Raw genomic sequence first — 18,983 nt, 5'->3', positions numbered from 1 at the left:
TCAGCTGTGCACACCCTAGGTCAGAATTTAAATATGAACACTAGTTTGGAGGGAAATAGTTATCAATAAGAATTTAATGTCTCGGAGACACAAGAGACAGCAGATGCTGAAATCTGGAGCAACAGATAATCTACTGGAAGAACTCAGTTTATCAGACAGTATCTGTGAGAAGAAATGAATTGTCTACAGCTTGGGCCCTGATCCTGCACCAGGACTGAGAGTGGAGAGCGGCCAGAATAAAGAGGAGAGAGCGGTAGGACCAGGAGAAGGTGATTGGAATGGTGTAAAATGATAGGCTTGTTGGATCAGGTTGGAGACAGAGCTGGGGGAGAGTGGAAGGTGGAAGGAGACGTGAAAGAAAGACAAGAAAAAAAAAGCGTTGGAGCAAGGTGGAGAAAGGGATGAGAGAAGGCAGAAACAGCCGCTGGAGGGGGGTGAGCTCCACAATGGGCTGCAAGCTGATAAACAAAGATGGTGAGAATTGGAATCATTAGAGGTGAGGTGAACGGCAGAAGGAACCAGGTCCAGATATAGGAGGAAGGTAGAGGTGGCACTGATGAGAGAGAGAAACCTGTTTGTGTGCTGGGTGAGGGAGAAATGATGTAAGGGGGGGTTGAAAAGCAGCCAAAAATGGGAGAACCTGAAGAAGATTGGAGATGGGGAGTGGGAAGGAGAAGTGCAAAAAAATTACATCTTCCCTGCTTTAAAATTCATGCTACAGGAGCATTAGAGGGACTCAAGTTACAGCTTTCAAGAATAGGATTAAGTGCTGACTCCATTGCTAGTTACATGTTGGGTTAAGACCATTGGGTTGGATCTTTTAAGTGCTGAATCCATGGAATTATTCCCAAGAGAGCTGCGGAGGAGTGCTTACTGCTGTTTAACTCAAGGAAAACTCTGCTAACTACCCAGATGGGAAATTCAGCCGGGGCAAAGAGACCAGCAGTATGAAGTGAACTTCATACTGCTTGTCTCACTTGAACCAAATCAAACTCCTTCTGTGACAATTGACCCAAGGGATTACAAACCATAAAGATTTGCCTACCAGATATGCACCTGCTTTCTGAAATTAAGCTGTGGTTCAGTTGACTGCTTCCTCATCTCTGGTTAAGAGTTCAAGTCTTAGTCAAGGGGCATGAGGCCAGATTTAGGGCCAGTTTCTGTACTGCAGAGGCACCGCAGTCAAGGACAACATCGTTTGAACAGATCACACCACCAGATTCAGGGACATTAATCATGCTACAACCATTAGGCTCGTGAACCAGTGTGGATGACTTGGCTCACCTCAAAACTGAACTGATTTCACAAGCTTTGGACTGTCTTTCAAAACACTACAACTCATGTTCTCAATGTTATTAATACTGATTTCGCTCAGGTGCTCCATTTTTTCCCCTTATTACAATGACAAGTGATGTAGTAAATTAACTGGCCACTTTAAATAATTCCTGGTGATCGAATCTGGGGGAGGTTGATGGGAGAATCAAATGGAATTAGTGTGGGATTAGTGTAGATGGGTGCTTCAGGAAGGATAAGACGGCGGATACACAGACCAATCCTCATAGAGGGATCAGTAGTGGAGAGAATGAGCCATTTTACGTTCCTAGGTGGCAACATCTCTGAGGACTAACCTGGATGCAACATAACGATGCAGCTATGAAGAAAGCAAGACAGCGGCTACATTTCATTTGGAGTTTGAGGAGATTTGGTTTGACGACGGCAATACTCGAAAATTTGTACAAATGTAGGGCGGAGAGCATGCTGACTGGCTGCATCGCTTTCTGGTATGGGGAGGGGGTTGGCTACTGCACAAGGTTGAAATAAGTTGCAGAAACTTGTAAAATTCGTCAGCTCCGTCATGGGTATCAGCCTCCGTAGTATCCAAGGTATCTGCAAGGTGCAATGTCTTAGGAAGGCAGTATGCTTCATTAAGAAATATCCCCACCACCCAGAACATACTCTCTTCCCACTGTTAGCATTGGGAAAGTACAGAAGCCTGAAGGCACACTCTCAGCAATTCAGGAACAGCTTCTTCCCCCTCTACCATGAACACTACCTCACTACTTTTTTATTTCTAATTTTTGCACTACTTATTTTAACAGACATCTATATCTTTAATTTAACTCTGTTTTTTTTCCTCTATATTTATTTATCATGTATTTCATTGTACTGCTGCTTTAAAGTTCAGCAAATTTCACAACAAATGCCGGTGATATTAAATCTGATTCTGATTGATGTTCATCAGGAATCCCAACCATCCAGGCTATGCTCTCCTCTCGCTGCTGCCATCAGGAAGAAGGCACAGAAGCCATCAGGTTCAGAAAGTTATTACCCTACAATCATCAGGCTTTGATCTCACCCTCTTACATCTCAAGTTCTCAGTATTATTTATTTTATTTGCACAATTTGTCTTCATTTGCACATTGGTTGTTTGTCAGTCTTTGTTTATGTACTGCTTTTCATAAATTCTATTATATTTCTTTATTTGTAAATGCCTGCAGGAAAGGAATCTCAAGATAGTATATGGTAATATATACATACTTTTTGAGTAAATTGTATTTTGAATTCAAAACCACATCTCTCTACCCAGGCAGACATAAAAAATCTTGCTGCACTTTCAAAGGAGAACAAAGATGTTCTTCTCAGTCCTGGCTAGTATTATCTATTAATCAGAGGAAACAGGAAGATTGGGCTTCAACTCACGCTGCTGTCTGTAAGGAGTTTCCTCTGGGTGCTCTGGTTTCCTCCCACAGTCCAAAGACATCGGGATTGGTAAGTTAACTGGTTATTGTAAATTGGCCCATGAGCAGGCCATAGTTAAATTGGGGGTTGCTGGGCGGCATGGCTCAAAGGGCCTGAAGGGCCTATTCCACACTGTACTTCAATCAGTAAACAGATAAGTAATCTAGATGAAGGGTCTCAACCTGAAACATTGACTGTTCATCTCCCACCATGGAAGCTGCCTGACCCACTGAATTCCTCCAGCACTTTATGTATTGCTCCAGACTCCAGCATCTTGCGTCTCCATAACAAATAACCTATTCTCTTACCATATTATAATCTGTGGGACCGGACAGTGTGTGGGTGGTTCCTTAGCAGTTAAACTAATTGAAAGGACTGCTAGAGCTGGGATATCTTTCAGCTGTTCTGTGAGCTTGTAATACAAGTAAGTACCAATCTGCAAACTGCCAAATATACTGCCAAACTACTAAATTAATTGGATTAGAATTTAAAAGCAAAGATGTAATGCTGAGGCTTTATACCACATTAGTCAGATCACGTTTATAGTATTGTGAGCTCTTTTGGGTCCCTTTCATTAAGAAAGGATATGCTGACATTGAAGTGGGTCCAGAAGAGTTCATGAGAATGATTCCAGGAATGAGGATGGCCCCGGTCTGTACTCGTTGGAGTTTAGAAAAATATGGGGGTGGGGGGAATATCATTGAAACCTATCCAATATTGAAACTCCTAGATAGGGTGGATGTGGAGAGAACGTTTCCTAGATTGGAGAGTCCAGGACCAGATGGCACAGCCTCAGAGTAGAAGCACATCCCTTTAGAACAGAGTTGAGGAAGAATTTCTTTAGCCAGAGGGTGTTGAATTTGTGGAATTCATTGCCACAGATGTCTGCAGAGATCAAGTCATTGGGTATATTTAAAGCAGACGCTGGTAGGTTCTTGATTAGTAAGGGTGACAAAGGTTACGGGGTGAAGATGGGATTAAGAGGAATAAGAAATCAGCCACAATCAAATGGCCTAATTCTGCTCCTATGTCTTATGGTCTTACTGATACGGTGTGGACCATCCTCAATTTTGCCCCATTTTAAATCACAGAAAGGAAACAAGAGATTTGTTAATTGAACCATATTGAAGTCCCCAACATGATCACAAGAATGGGTTCCAAACTGGCTCTCTTAACACTCAATGGACAATTGTAGACCTATATGTTCTGCCAATAGATATTTGGAGAGAAGACATGAGAAAAATGCAGATGAAGTAATCAGAAGCAAACAGACAACACGCTGGAAGAATTTAACAGGTCAAGCTGCATCTGTGGTGGAAAAGGGATGGTCAACATTTTGGGTTGAGACGTTGCATCAGAACTGAGACTGCAGAGGGGAGGTAACCAGTATAAAGATGTAAGAAGGGGCACTAAGCAGGGGAGTCAGTAAATTAGGAGAGTGATGATGGAGGGATGAAGTCTGGAGGAAGGTAAGTGGGTGGAGCTAACAGATAGTGGGCTGGTGGGTGAAATGGTGATTTAGATAAGGAGAGAGTTAAAGAAAGGGAAGAGATAAAGCTGATGGAGCTAGGCAGGATCGGGAAAAGGGTGAAGGTAGAGGCAGAGGATGGAAGATGATAGGTGGAGCTAGATGCAGGAGGGATGCTGGACAGGTGAAACCAATTGGGGAAAGGAATAGGAGGCCCAGTATGTTGAGCATATGGGTTATAGGTAGCGTTGCCAACTGTCCTGTATTAGCCGGGACATCCCGTATATTGGACTAAATCGGTTTGTCCCTTACAGGACCGCCCTTGTCCCATATTTCCCCCGCTAAGGTAGAGTGTTCTTTCGTAAGCCAAAATGGCGTAAAGCAAAGAAAGAAATACCATTAATTTATATGGGAAAAATTTTTGAGTATTCCCAGACCCAAAAAAATAACCTACCAAATAACACATAAAACCTAAAATAACACTAACATATAGTAAAAGCAGGAATGATATGATAAATACGCAGCCTATATAAAGTAGAAATAATGTATTAACAGAATCGGGAAGATTAAGCCAAAACCAAAAAATTTGTAGGAAAAAAATCGGCACGTACATACATGCGCACGTTACGTATGCGCACGTCACGCATGCGCACACAGGCGCCGGTGCAAGGCTTCATGATCATGGTAGTCTTTCTTGGGGTAAACACAAGTGTCCCATATTTCACTGCTACTTTTGTCCATTATTTGGGAGTGAGAAAGTTGGCAACCCTAGTTATAGGCAAATGAAACCTGGAGGGGAAAGGGAGCAGAAATGGGGATCAAAAGAGGGGAAAGGGAGTGGAAATGGGGATCAAAAGCTGGGGGTCGATGGGTGGGGAGCTGGAAAAAATTGTGAGGTTGGGATAGCTGAGTTCCTTCAGCTGATTAACACCACAGACAAAATGCTGGAGGAACTCAGGTCAGTCAGCATCCATGCAGAGGAATCAAGAGGTAGTTTCGGGCTAAGACCCTTCATCTGCATGTTTCAGATGCTGGAAATCCAGAGCAACAGACACACACACAAAATGCTAGAGGAACTCAAAATAAATTTATTATCAAAGTACGTACTATATGTCACCACATACTACCCTGTGAATGCTGGGAAGAAAATAAATCTCAGGGTAGTACATGGTGGCATATACGTGCTTTAATAATAAATTTACAAGTTAAAGTTCAAGTTTAATTGTCATTCAGACATATACATGAATACAGCCAAGGTGTCACACGCAATACCAACAGTCACACATACCACATATAATTACAATAGGAGAAAAATACACACAGTCACCAAAAAAGCAGCCCAGATCCCTGAGTGTTATGGCCTGTAGATTGATGGTGCATGGGATGTTGGCCACGGGAACAAGCACACAGCAGGCCTCACTCTGAGCTAGTGCAACCACAGACGAATGTAATCCAGCTTGTTTTCCACAGACCGAACACTGGAGGAGCCAGCCCCCAACCCAGCATGGACACCCGCCGCACCACACCACCCCTGACGACTCCCCCCCCCTAGATGTCTAGCCTAGAGTCCCACCGGGTTCAGTGTTGGGATCTCTACATTTCACTTTTGTGCATTAAATTTGTGATGGCATCGTGGCCAGCGCTGTAAAAGATACAAAAATAGGTGGAGGACAGAGGTAGGGAGTCTATCAAAGGACCTAGACAGGTTGGCAGAGTGAGCATGGAAGTGTGGGGTTATACACTTTGGTTAAAGAATAAAAATGCAAACTGTTTTCTACATGGCATGAAAATTCAAAAATCAGAGATTCAGGAAGTCTTGAGAGTCCTAGTCCAGGGTTAATTTGCCGGATGAGTCGGTAGTAGAGGAGGCAAGTGTAGTGTTATCATTCACTTCAGGAGGACCAGAGAATAACATCAAGGATGTAGATTTGAGGCTTTGGTCAGACTGCATTTGGAATATTATGAGAAATACGGGTTTGTGTATCCAAGGGAAAATGCCGTCCCTGGAGAGGGTCCAGAAATTATTCCAAAGAATGATTCCAGGAGTAAAAGGCTTAAAATATGAGGAACATTTGATATGCCTGGGCCTGTAATTGATGAAGTTTATAAGATTGAGAGGTGGGATCTCATTAAGACCTACTGAATACTGAAAGCTTGGTAGAGCAGATGTAGAGAGGATGCTTCCATTAGTAGGAGAGTTGGAGATTGGAGCACGCAGCATCAGATTAAAGGAATGCTCTTTGAAAACTGAGTTGAGGAGGAATTTCTTTAGCTAGAGGGTGGTGAATCTGCCAAATTCATTACCACTGAGTGTGGGAGGCGGCCGAATCATGTAATACTGCAGGTCTTTCTGGAAATTGCACAAATTCCTGCCAGTAATATTTGTTGTGAAAGCAGCTGCTTTTTATTGATTTAAACCACATGGGCACTTCCAGCAAGACCAGATCGAGACAAGCCAGCCTCGGCTTCTCCTCCAGTAAATTTTAGACAGGGATTATGCACACTGGGTGGAGATGCACAGGATAATCGCAGCAGGTTTCCTCCCCCCTGGGGCACTTGCAAACCAGCTGGATGATTAGAATGACTCAATCCCTTCATGGATCATTACTGATAGCTTCAGACACTGCCTGAGCCAGCGGTGGAGGCAGATACACTAGTGAAGTTTAAGAGACTACTAGACAGCTGTATAGAGGAATTTAATGTGGGGGCTTATATGGGAGGCAGGGTTTGAGGGTCGGCACAACATTGTGGGCCAAAGGGCCTGTAAGGTGCCCTATTATTCTATGTTCTATGTCTTCACTCACCTTAACACTGAACTGATCACTGAATACAATCTCTGGACTCACTTTCAAGGACTTTCCGACTGGAGTTCTCAGTATTGATTATTTAATTAATTAATTTAGAGCTACAGCATGGAATAGGCCCTTCTGGCCTTTCGAGCCACACCATCCTGTAACCCCGAGAAACCCAACATAACCTGACCTAATCATGGGACAATTCATAATGACCAATTAACCTACCCAGAATGGCTTTGGGCTGTGGGAAAACACCAGAGGATCCAGTGTAAACCCACGCATTACATGGGGAGGATGTACTTCTGGAGGATGCCAGGGCTGAACAAATTCGGATGCCCTAAGCTGTAATAGAGTCGCCCTAAAAATCATTTATTTATTTATCATTATTTATTTTAATTATTGTATTTGCATATTTTCACAGTTTGTCTTATTTTACATACTGATAGATTGTCAGTCTTTGTGTGTAGTTTTTCATTGATTCTATTGTATTTCTTTGTTCCTTTGTGAAGAAAATGAACCTCAGCATAGCCCATGGTGATATATACGTATTTTGATAATAAACTTACTTTGAATTTTGATACAGCTTCTTATTACTAGATTTATTGAATTAATTAAATGTAAATTCATGAGTGGACGTAATTGGATCAAAACTTACTCCCACAGAAAGAATGATGAGGTGCCCAAAAGTTTAAGCATACACCATCATTCCTTTAACCATTTTACTTCCATCCAATTAATATCCATATTCAGACAGCCCAGAAAGAACCTTGACTAAATGTACTATGAATTGGGCCTGAAGAATCATCGATGGAGTTCAAAGTTAAAGTAAATTTATTATCAAAGCACTTATATTTCACTATATACAGCCCTGAAATTTGCTTTTTTTCCCCCGCAGGTATTCATAGTAGAACAAAGAAATAAAATAGAATCAATGAAAAACTATACAAAAAACAAAACCTGTCAACCAATGTGCCAAAGAAGAGAAACTGTGCAACTACTAAATAAATAAATAAATAATGCTGAGAACAGACAACTGTAGAGTCCTTGAAAGTGAGTGCATAGGTTGTGGAATTAGTTCAGTGTTGTGGTGACTGAAGTTATCCACACTGGTTCCGGAGCCTAATGGTTGTAAGGGTAATAATTGTTCCTGAACTTGGTGGTGTGGCACCCAAGGGTCCCGTACCTCTTTCCCAATGGCAGCCGCGAGAAGGGAGCATGGCCTGGATGATAGGAGTCTTTGTAGATGTTGTAGGAGAGTTGTTACCGGTATGGTGATTTCATGAGTAGGATGTAAAAATACGTGAAAAGAGAATCAGAGGAAGACATTAAAAACTTCATTTACTTAGCAACCAGTGACTCACTGGAATGAGTATGAGCAGAGCCATGAGGGAATTTGGAAAAATTCATGAAAAATTTCAAATCTATGAGAGACAAAGGAAGTTGAATAGGCCAGCATTGGGCTGATTCATTTGCACTGTGGTGCAATTCCAAACCGAATATATTCATTCTACATTAGAATTCTAGATTGATAAGTAAATCTTTCACACATCAGAAATTAAACAATATCACCTAATTTATAAAACAAATCCCAGAGTTACAATGTTTGTAACTTATTGCATTATTAACACACACTGGTGTTCTTATATAGTTTTTGGCTATGTGTAATATTTCACTTTCTTGCTTCTCTGACGCGATTTTGCTAATATATGCCAAAGCCCTATCAAAGTTAAAGGATCTAGTTGTTAATAGAAATCCACTGGGTGACTCACCTTTCTATCAAACCATTTTCCTAATTTTAATTCCCTCAGAACACCAGCCCCTTCAGTTCCTTCTCTAAGACATGCACCACTGGTTGGGGAATACTTGTCCATATTATTGTGTCTAAATCCAAGAACTCACCGCACAATAGCAGAGTAGGAGCACATTTACTAGAAGAAATGCAGCGCTTCAAAAAGGCAGCTCAACACTACCACCATCATTAGTGATTGGAAATAAATTCTGATCTGGTTGGCAAACTAATAAAAAGGAATCAAACAAGAGAAAGTCTGAAGATGCTGGAAATCAAAGTAACACACGCAAAATGCTGGAGGAGCTCAGCAGGCCAGGCAGCATCTATGGAAAAGAGTAAACAGTTGACATTTCCGGCCGAGACCCTTCTTCAGGACTGGAGAAAAGATATCAGAAGTCAGAGTGAGAAGTGGGCAGAGGGGAGGATATACGAGGTAGTAGTTGATAGGTGAAATCAGGAGTGGGGAGGGGTGAACTAGTGAAAGAGAAAAAGGGCTGGAGAAGGAGGAATCTGTTAGGAAAGGACAGAAGGCCATAGAAGAAAGGGAAGGGAGAGGAGAGCCAAAGGTCTCAAAAAGGTCTCAAAGAGCTTGAAACCCTGAGTTACCCTCAAAGTTGGTGACTTCCAGCATTTGTAAGTACAAAATGAGAAGGTAGATCATCTGTAACATTCCCACCAATTCTACAATCATTCTGACTTTGGTGTAGATCCTTGAATTGGCTGGAAACGCATGCTTAACAATTCATTCCTAGCTCCTTTGTCCTAGAGGCTGTCAGGGGTCACATTGAAGAACCAGCCATTTTCTCAAGGGTAACCATCATGACAATCTGTCCCAACCATGGTTCCCTTTCCCATACTACCTTCCCACTCTTGGTCCACAACAGAGACCCATATCAGAACCAGGTTAATAATCACTCACGTGTCAAGAAATTTGTTTTTTTTTGATGCTCCTGTAGAAAGTTGTTAGGATGGGATGGACAGTTGTGTACGCCTCAGTCTCCTCAGAGATTATAGACGCTGCTGTGCCTTCAACACTGGTGATGAGCTGTTGTGAGTCCAGGTTAGTTTGTCCGTTATGTGCACAACCAGGAAATTTGTGCTCCTCACTCTCTCCATGGCATAGCCATTGACGTGCAATGGAGAGGGGTCAACCTGTACCTTCCTGAAGTCCACTTCAGGCACACTTGACAATAATAAAGCCAATGCCACTATCAATCCCAGACAAACGTAGACTATAGTCCATAATCTAATGAGGATTATTAATTCTAGATAGGAATTAAAAGAAAATGAGAGACAGCCTTACAGGAAAGTGGGCTTTCCAATCAGGAACTTACCTCATGAACTTACTACGAGTGCAGACACACTCAGCCCTGAGACACTGAACATCTTTACTGGCAAAGTCGTTTGATCTAAGCAATCGGTTTACTGATCATTACATAATGTCTCTCTGATGCTTCTCGCTCCCTCCCCTCTCTCTTCCCCTTTCACCAAACATGATTTCCCTCTCCCTACCCCTTCCCACTCTCGATCCACAATAGAGATTAATCAGGTTCATTATCACTCACATATGTCATGAAATTTCTTGTTTTTTGTGGCAGCTGTAGGACTACAATACCGTTCAAAAGTCTAAGGCATCGCTGCTATATAAATATGTCCAAGACTTTTGCATAGAACTGTACATTTGTCATATGCTGATTGAAACACAGTGAAAGGCAACATTTGTGTTTATGCAAATTAGTGAAGACTGTGGTGGCCAGCCCACAAGTGTTGCTACGCTTTCAATGCCAACATAGCATCCCCACAGCTCATTACCCTAATCCGGAATAAACCCACATGGTCACGGAGAGAAATACAAACTCCTTACAGAAAACAGTGGGAATTGAACTTTAATCTTACAGCTGAAGCTGTACAACATTGTGCTGTCTGCGACATCTTAGGGAAGGGCAGTACGTGCAGAACCTGTGATAGACAATTGGACCTTGAGAGAAAGCAACCAAAAGGAGCATTCAGAAGCACGGACACACGGGAGCAGGGTACGCTTACGGAGCAGTCTGGCGAACCTTTGCTGAATGCCCTCAATAGCAAAAAGCAAGACTTCCTAAAGAAAGAGAACTTAACTTTATTTGTCACATGTACATCAAAACATACAGTGAAATGCATCGGTGCATCAATTCAGCGAGGATTGTAATGGGCAACCCAGAAGTGTCGGCGCACTTCAGAATCAGGTTTAATATCACCGGCATATGTCAAAGGATTTGTTGACAGTGCAGCAGCAGTACATGTTATATATAATAAGAGAGAAAAAAACCGTAAATTACAATAAGTATATATATATACTTATTAAATAAGTAGTGCAAAAATAGAAATAAAAAAGTCGTGAGGTAATGTTCATGGGTTCTCTGTCCATTCAAAAATCAGATGGCAGAGGAGAAGAAACTGTTCCTGAATCATTGCGTATGTGTCTTCAAACTTCTGTATCTCCTTCCTGATGGTAGCAATGAGAACAAGGCATGACCTGGGTGATGGGGGTCCTTAATGATGGATGCCATTTATTTGAGGTATTGCTCCTTAAAGGTCTCCTGGACACCGAGGTGGCCAGTGCTCATGATGTAGCAGGCTAAGTTTACAACTCTCTGCAGCTTACTTCAATCCTGTGCAGTAGCCCCCACCATCCCCCTCCCCCCCCCCCCCGCAATACCAGACGGTGATGCGGCCGGTTAGAATGCTCTCCAGGGTACATCTGTAGAGGTTTGAATGTTTTTGACATACCAACTCTTCTCAAACTTCTTTGGCACCGACCTAGCATGCCTACATATCACTAACTCTGACCCTACATCTTTGGAATGCAGGAAGAAAGTGGAGCAGCCAGAGGAAACTCACATGGTCATGGAGGGAACATACAAACTCCTTACAGTCAGTGGTGCGAATCGAATTCCCATCTTACAGCTGGCACTGTTAAAGTAATGCACTAAATTGCTATGTTATTGTATTGCCCCAGACGGGGACCTCCTCATCTGTCCTCAGATGATGAGACCAAAACGGTATACATTGCTAACAGGGTAGTCTCATAAGTCCCTGTAGTAAAGCCTCCTTGTAACTTGTTGCTATGAAAGCCAACATACCTTTTGCTGTACAACTACCTACTACACCTGCTTGGTTACTTTCATTGACCGGATGTCAAGGACACCGAGGCCCTGCTGCATCTTTACCCTTTATAGCTATGTAACGGAAAACATAGCTGGTGTTTCTAGGCAGTTGGGCCGGAAGGGCTTGCCCCACACTGTCTCTCTTTTCCCACTGAGGTTGGGTGGGTCTACAACTAGAAGTCATGGGTTAAAGGTGAAAGGAGAAATGCTTAAGGAAATGAGGGAAAGCTTCTTCACTCAGAGGATCATGAGAGTGTGGAACAAGCTGCTAGCACAAGTGGTGCATGTGAGCTCAATTTCAAATTTTAAGAGATGTTTGGATAGAAGGGAGGGACGTGGAGGGCTATGGTCCCGGTGCAGGTAGGTGACAGTAGGCTGTTTAAATGGCTCAGCGCGAAGTTGATGGGCCAAAGGGCCTGCTTCTGTGCTGTAATTTTCTATGACTCCATGACTCTAAGTTAATTAATTAATTAATTAAAGAACATGGACTCTTTCCACATACCTCACTGTCTCAGTAAAGTAGCCAGCATAATCAAAGCCCACCCCATCCACTGAAAAAGTACGTACCGCCAAGGTCAAGAACAATTTCTATTCCACTGTTTTAAGACTATTGTACAGAGCTCCTGTCCAACAAGATGGACTCCTAACCTCACAATCTCCCTCGTCATAGCTTTGTATCTTACTGTCTGTCTGCACTGCACTTTCTGCAACTGTAATATGGTATTCAGATTCATTTACTTATCTCATGTACACCAAAACATGTAGTGAAATACATTATTTGTTTGCAACCAATGTAACCTAAGCAGCCTGCAGGTGGGACAGTATGGTAGCGTATTGGTTAGCACAACGCTTTCCAGGGCAGGTGTCCCAGCTTCAATTCCTGGAACTATCTGGAAGGAATTTTACGTTGTCCCCGTGACAGTGTTGGTTTTGGTCGTGGACAGGATGCTTCCTATGATGGGAAAGTCTAAGACCAGGGGACACAGCCTCAGAGTAGAGGGGCATCCTTTTAGAATAGAAATGAGGAGAAATTTCTTTAGCCAGAGAGTGGTAAATCTGTGGAATTTATTACCACAGGTGCATGCGGAGGCTAAGTCATTGGGTATATTTAAGACAGAGGTTGATAGATTCTTGATTAGTCAGGGCATGAAGGGATACAGGTAGAAGGCAGGAGGCTGGGGCTGAGAGGGAAAATGGATCACCATGATGAAATGGCAGAGTAGACACAATAGGCAAAATAGCATAATTCTGCTCCTATATCTTACAATCTTAACTGTTGCCACACATCCCGGCACCAGCCTAGTATGACCACAACACAGACGCAACAAGAAACAAATCTACAGCTAAACAATCTGCTTTCCGCCTTCCCACCAATCCACACACCCACTCACACACACGGATATACTTATTAATTGTTATGATGTGTCCTGGCAATGTCAGAACCCAAGTGCAGAGGAAAGACAGACTCCAATGTTGAGGGGTGACTATAATTTATTCATAATAATTCTAGCAGAACATCAATGGCTCGGCTCCACTGCCCCCCCTCCCAATGCACAAGCACCAGGAAACCACATTATAAAGAGCAGATCACTGGAGAAAAAACACAAGGAGCTCTAAGCAATTGATGACTCTCATCAAACAACAATCAGGTGTTCTTAAGAACCTCACAGCTCAACACTCTCCAGTTCTCCACACAAGCCCAAAGGCCCAAAGAGTTTATTTCAACAAAATTATTTATCATGCCCCCCTCCCCCCCCATTGCAATAACATACACAAAATGCTGATTGAACTCAGCGGTTCAGGTAGTATGTATTGAGAGGAATAAACAGTCAACGTTTCAGGCTGAGATCTTGGATCAGGACCACAAAATGAAAATTTAGATCACCTAAATCATGATGATGCATTTTCCTTGCGTTGTATTACATCCAATGTATTGATGTGATGAAATGATCTGTCTGGATGGAATGTAAGACAAAGGTTTTTACTGTACCTCAGTACATGTGGAGTTGTAAGGCTGTCGTCAGATCCCTCTCGCTGTGGCAGAAGTAATCTCTCTCTCTCCCTTATTAGTGAGAGAGCAAGCCTGTTTGAGATGTCAAAGTGTTGGGATGGACAGTTGTGTTGTGATGGGACTCTCAATCAGGCTTGCATGGTGGGTGGTGGTGGGAGGGCTGATACTTTTGCTGAAGCAAGTGGGGGGGAAGGAGAGGGTTAATGCTTTAGCTGCTACTTGTGAATGGGGGGCTTCAGGGTTCGAACATTTTTCTGTCATTCGTTCTTCGGGATTTTTTTTCTGTTTTGTGGAGCAAGGATTTCAGGTTGCGTACTGTATACATTCGCTGATATTAATCTGAACCATTGAACCATTAAGTATTGTGAGCAGTTTTGGTCCGCTTATCTAAGAAAGGATGTGCCAGCATCGGAAAGGGTCCAGAGGAGGATTACGAGAATTGCTCTGGGAACAAAAGAGTTAAATATGAGGAGCATTTGATGGCTCGGCTGTACTCGCTGGAGTTTAAAAAAATGAGGCGGGGGGGTGGGACTCTCACTGAAATCTATCGCATATGGAAAGGCCTGGATAGAGGGAGATGGAGAGGATGTTTCCCAGAGTGGCGGAGTCCAGGACTAGAGAGCACGGCCTCAGAATACAAAGACAACCTTCAAAACAGAGATGAGGAGGAATTTCTTTAGCCGAAGCATGATGAATCTGTGGAATTCATTGCCACAGATGGCTGTGGAGTCCAAGTCTTCAGTATATTTAAAGTGGAAGTTGATAGGTTCTTGATTAGCAAGGGCATCAAAAGTTACGGCAAGAAGGCAGGGGAACGTAGTTGAGAATAATAATAAATCAACCATGGAATAGCAGAGCAGATTGATAGGCCAAATGGGCTAATTCAGCTTTTACGTCTTACGTTCTGATGGTCTTATACGACAATAATTAAACATTTTATCAATTTACTTTCTATATCTATCACAATTCATTTCTGTGTTCTCGCAATTGCTGTCAAAGCAGATAAATAACATCCTGTTTATTCAAATTACAGTGCTATGCAAAAGTTTGGGCACCCCTGGTCAAAATTTCTGTTACTGTGGATAGTTAAGTGAGTAGAAGATGAACTGATCTCCAAAAGTCATGAAGTTAAAGATGAAACATTCTTTTCAACATTTTAAGCAAGATTAGTGTATTATTTTTGTTTTGTACAATTTTAGAGTGAAAAAAAGGAAAAGAGCACCATCCAAAAGTTTGGGCACTCCAAGAGATTTGAGCTCTCAGATAACTTTTACCAAGGTCTCAAACCTTAATTAGCTTGTTAGGGCTATGGCTTTTTCATTAGGAAAGGCCTGGTAGTGCAAATTTCAAAGCTTTATAAATACCCTGACTCCTCAAACCTTCTCCAAACAATCAGCAGCCATGGGCTCCTCTAAGCAACTGCCTAGCAAGCTGAAAATTAAAATAAATGATGCCCATAAAACAGGAGAAGGCTATAAGAAGATAGCAAAGCGTTTTCAGGTAGCCGTTTCCTCAGTTTGTAATGTAATTAAGAAATGGCAGTTAACAGGAACGGTGGAAGTCAAGTTGGGGTTTGGAAGACCAAGAAAACTTTCTGAGAGAACTGCTCATGGGATTGCTAGAAAGGCAATCATGAAAAGAACACCTCTCCAACTGTTAAGCACGGGGGTGGATCAATCATGCTTTGGGCTTGTGTTGCAGCCAGTGGCATGGGGAACATTTCACTGGTAGAGGGAAGAATGAATTCAATTAAATACCAGCAAATTCTGGAAGCAAACATCACACCATCTGTAAAAAAGCTGAAGATGAAAAGAGGATGGCTTCTACATCAGAATAATGATCGTAAACACACCTCAAAATCCACAATGGACTACCTCAAGAGGCGCAAGCTGAAGGTTTTGCCATGGCCCTCACAATCTCCCGACCTAAACTCATCGAAAATCTGTGTATAGACCTCAAAAGGGCAGTGCATGCAAGACAGCCCAAGAATCTCACAGAACTAGAAGCCTTTTGCAAGAATGGGTGAAAATTCCCCAAACAAGAATTGAAAGACTCTTAGCTGGCTACAGAAAGCGTTTACAAGCTGTGATACTTGCCAAAGGGGGTGTTACTAAGTACTGCCATGCAGTTTCATATTTTGAAACTGTAAAAGATGGAAATAAAAAAGTAATCTTGCTTAAAATATTAAAGAAATGTGTCATCTTTAACTTTATGCCTTTTGGAAATCAGGTCATCTTTTACTCGCTTAGCTATTCACAGTAACAGAGATTTTGATCAGGGATGCCCAAAATTTTGCACGCCACTGTATGCTGCATCTGCCCACTCACTGCACTAGCCCAATACTGCAGGAACCTCTCTGCAGTCCTAGTAGCTCAGTCACACGTAGCCCTGCGTCCTCTGCAGACATTACATCTAAAATATACAATGTACAGCTGGTGTCCAAGTATTGAAACGAGTAACACTAATGTCATCACCACCTACCACTTGGAAAAGATAAAAAAAAAACTTCAGATGCTGAAATCTGGAGCAACAGGCAATCTGCTGAGGAAATCCCCCCAGCCGATTGCTTGTTCTGAAAAGCAGCACTAGCCCATAAGAAATAGAATCCACCCCCACCGTCTCCACCACATCTGCTCTCAGGATGAAGCTTTTCATTCCAGAACGAAGGAGATGTCCTTCAAAGAAAGGGACGAACCTTCCTCCACCATCAAGGCTGCCCTCAACCGCATCGCTTCCATTTTGCGCACGTGCCCACCAGAGACAGGGTTCGTCTTGTCCTCACCTCACCAACCACACCACCAGCCTCTGCATCCAGCACATCACTCTCCATAACTTCCACCATCTCCAACCGGATCCCACCACTAAGCACATCTTTCCCTCCCTCTCCCCCCTCACTTCCTATTTTCCATAGGGATCGCTCCCTACGCGACTCCCTTGTCCATTCGTCCCTCCCTAATGATCTTCCTCATGGTAATTACCTTTGCAGTTGGGACAAGTGCTGCACCTGCCCCCTACATCTCCTCCCTCACTACCATTCAGGGCCCCAGTCCTTCCAGGTGAGGTGACATTTCACCTGTGAGTCTTTTGGAGTCATCTACTGTATCCGGTGCTACTGGCGTGGCCTCCTGTATATAGGTGACACCCGATGTAGATTGGGAGACCACTTCGCTGAGCACCCACGCTCCATCTGCCAGAACAAGCGGGATCTCCCAATGGCCACCAAGTTTAACTCCACTTCCCATTCCCATTCCCACATGTCAGTCCATGGCCTCCTCTACTAAGGCCACACCTAGGTTGGAGGAGCAACACCATGTATTCCATCTGGGTAGCCTCCACGCTGATGCCATGAACATTGATCTCTCAAACTTTCGATAACACCCCTTCCTTCACTATTCCCCATTCCCATTTCCCTCTCTCGCCTTATCTCCTTACCTGCCCATCATCTCCCTCTGAACTTCTAAACCCCCATTCTTCTAAGCTCCAGCAAGTACAGGCGCGGAGCCATACTTCATGGATCTATGTATTCTCACTGTCAATCACCACTTCATCCAGTCCAGTCTAAATGAAGAACCTCGACCCCAAACGTCGACCACTCTGTTCCCCTTCACAGTGGCTGCCTGACTCGCTGAGTCACTCCAACATCTTGCTTGCGGCTCCAGATTCCACAGCTGCAGTCCCTCGATACTCTATCCATGTGCGGTCTCACATCAAATTTAATGCGTCTTGACTTTCGACGCGCACTTCTGGGGAGTTGTACATATTTTCTGCCAGTTACGCGTTCTAATGTGTTGACGCCGTTAGACTGACAGGGAACCAATTAGCAAGAGTCCGCAACAACAAAACACCACGATAATAGATCAGCTGTCCGCGGCAGCATGACAAGAAAACACGGGATAATGTCTAACCAGTCCTAATGTTCAAAAAAAAAGCTTTGCCCAACACACAAATGGGAAACAAAGTCTCGGAGTATTTCCAAGATTTTACCATTTTAATCGTGAGGCTGTTCCACGCCGCCTTGCTATTACACAGCGTCTCTCCGGTTGGGAATTCTGTGCTCCGGTCTCAAAAACGGAGTTTGGGTGCCTGAGAATCTATCGACTGCTGTTAGCCGTCGAGTCGGACGAGTCTGTTATATGTAGTCCCTTAATTACGTACATATAAGAAATATCCCTTAATTCTGGGCGCCCTACAAGCTAACATCCACTCTATAACCTAACTCTGAGAATTATTCATTTTAGACAGAAGTCACCTCCAAGCTACAGTAGAATGAGGGGTGTCCTGACAAGAAAGTTACCGAATGTGTTTACTGATAAAGAATAAACGTTTTCAAAGAGTAATAATCGCGCCTCGCCTAAACTTTACCGGCTACCATACCGCCACCGCTCAGGGTACGAGACCGGTAAGAGTACTGAACTCACCTAGCGGGATTCCCCAGCCCTGATGTCCAGAAACACTGAGGCGCAGCGCTGTTATCTTCCAGTCTTGTGAAGGCACGTTCTTCGGTTTTATTCTAAGCAGGCTCCACCCCATCCCCAGCTTCCCGCTCCCCGCTCTCCGCTCTGTCACTATCCAGTTCCGAATTTAACAGAACAAACCATGTTAAGTATCGGAGCATCAAAGAATCTGCCAGGGGAACTCAGCGGGTCGAGGGGCGTGTGTGGGGGGAGAAAGAAAGTGTTAATGCTTTGGGTCAAAACTCTGCATCGAGACTGGGTATTCAACCCTTCCTGTAGCAGTTTCTTGGTTGTCCAGCTTCCAGGATATGCAGTCTCTTGTCTCAATCTCTTTATTAGGTACGTCCGTACACCTGGTTGGTAATGCAAATAACATCAGCCAACCATGTGGCAGCAGCTCAGTGCATAAAAACATGCACACATGATCAGGAGGTGCATTTGTAGCTCAGAGCAAACAACAGAAAGGGGAAGAAAGGTGATCTAACTGATTTTGACTGTGGAATGATTATTGGTGCCAGACAGGGTCATTTGAGTATCTCAGAAAGTGCCCACCTCCTGGGATTTTCATGCCCTGCTGTCTC

At 43.3% G+C, this 18,983-nt stretch overlaps 1 protein-coding gene across 4 annotated transcripts in view; it reads right to left on the bottom strand.

Moving 5' to 3' along the window:
• Window positions 1-18,483, bottom strand: part of LOC140200032 (interleukin-5 receptor subunit alpha-like) — a 110,978-nt gene extending 92,495 nt beyond the window's left edge. For 2 of the 4 annotated variants that reach the window (XM_072262680.1, XM_072262683.1), the window contains exon 1: window positions 18,367-18,481. The gene's annotated coding sequence lies outside the window, so the exon portion shown is untranslated. Of the gene's footprint in view, window positions 1-18,366 lie in introns of all 4 variants that reach the window. The other 2 variants (XM_072262681.1, XM_072262684.1) reach the window with 2 other exon arrangements.
• Window positions 18,484-18,983: the final 500 nt, after the last annotated feature.

This window comes from Mobula birostris, chromosome 7 (assembly GCF_030028105.1).
Source record: "Mobula birostris isolate sMobBir1 chromosome 7, sMobBir1.hap1, whole genome shotgun sequence".
NCBI classification, from domain to species: Eukaryota; Metazoa; Chordata; class Chondrichthyes; order Myliobatiformes; family Myliobatidae; genus Mobula; species Mobula birostris.
Note: the sequence above shows the minus strand (reverse complement) of the source record. Positions and strands in the feature narration are given on the sequence as shown.